Source organism: Oratosquilla oratoria, chromosome 10, assembly GCF_046742065.1.
Source record: "Oratosquilla oratoria isolate Oo_2021 chromosome 10, ASM4674206v1, whole genome shotgun sequence".
Lineage (NCBI taxonomy): Eukaryota > Metazoa > Arthropoda > Malacostraca > Stomatopoda > Squillidae > Oratosquilla > Oratosquilla oratoria.
Window position 1 is genome coordinate 16,331,894 of NC_134786.1, and position 1,499 is coordinate 16,333,392.

Genomic DNA, 1,499 nt, shown 5'->3' on the forward strand with positions numbered 1-1,499 from the left:
GACCTTTGGTCATTTTTTGTATCATTTTTACCCTGATGATGTCTTGAATGGACAAAAACGTTCGGTATTCTTTTATTTTATTTTCCAAGTGGTTTCTGCAAGTATTGCTGTCACGTGTGCTTAGTGATTTGTTTTGCATATATATATATATATATATATATATATATATATATGTGTGTGTGTGTGTGTGTGTGTGTGTGTGTGTGTGTGTGTGTGTGTGTGTGTGTGTGTGTGTGTGTGTGTGTGTGTGTGTGTGTGTGTGTGTGTGTGTGTGTGTGTGTGTGTATATATATATACATATATATATATATATATATATATATATTTGTATATATATGTATATATATATATATATGTATATATATGTATATATATGTATATATATGTATATATGTATATATATATATATATATATGTATTTCTCGGTATTGCTCGAGTTACACATACACGAACTTTTGCATTCAACCCATTTCCACTATGACAGTACAATTGGTAAGTATACGAACGCGGGAAAGTATTTGTATAACACTGAATGGGTCCCAGTGAACAGATATAATTTTCATCAACCACAATACACTTTAATTCTAAGCCATCAACATCGAGAGACTCGAGGAGGCCAACATACAGAAATTGAAACGTAGTACGCTAAGGACTCGAACCTGGGCTAGCACGTGACAGGTGTTAGTGACTTAACCGACTACGCCATCAAGAGAGATAAAAGTTGAGTGCAACTTTTCTTATATATTTGTACGCTCGAGTTACATACACGTACACGAAATTTTGCGTTCAACCCATCTCCACTATGCTAGTACAATCGGTAAGTATACGAACGCTACAGTCGCCACATCAGTACTTACACACGACATCAGAGCACAGCATTGTCGGCAGACTACCCTTAACTCTAAACTTTCTCCCAATACATAAGAACATAAGCATAAGAATAAAGGAGACTGCAAAAGACCATAAGGCCTACACTAGGCAGCTCCGTATCCATCACCACCTGTCATCCCCATCCATAAAGTTGTCTAATCGTTTTTTAAAACAATTGATAGTTTCAGCGCTTACTACATGGTTACTAAGTTTATTCCATTCATCGACCACCCTATTGGTAAACCAATTCTTGCCTATTTCCTTCTTAAATCTAAATTTGTCCAGTTTATACCCATTACTGCGAGTCCTGCCCTGTTGTTTTATTATGATGACCTTGTTTGCATCACCCTTGTTATAGCCTTTGATCCACTTAAACACTTCTATTAGATCACCCCGCACTCTGCGTCTTTCCAGAGAGTGTAAGTTTAGGTGCCTAAGCCTCTCTTCGTAAGGCAAATTTCCGAGTCCTTGTATCATTTTGGTCATTCTTCTCTGTACTGATTCTAGTGAATTTATGTCCATTCTGTAGGACGGAGACCAAAACTGTACCGCATAGTCAAGGATAGGTCTAACTATCGCTAGATAGAGTTTAATAATTACCTCTGCACTTCTATTCGTTACCGTCCTAG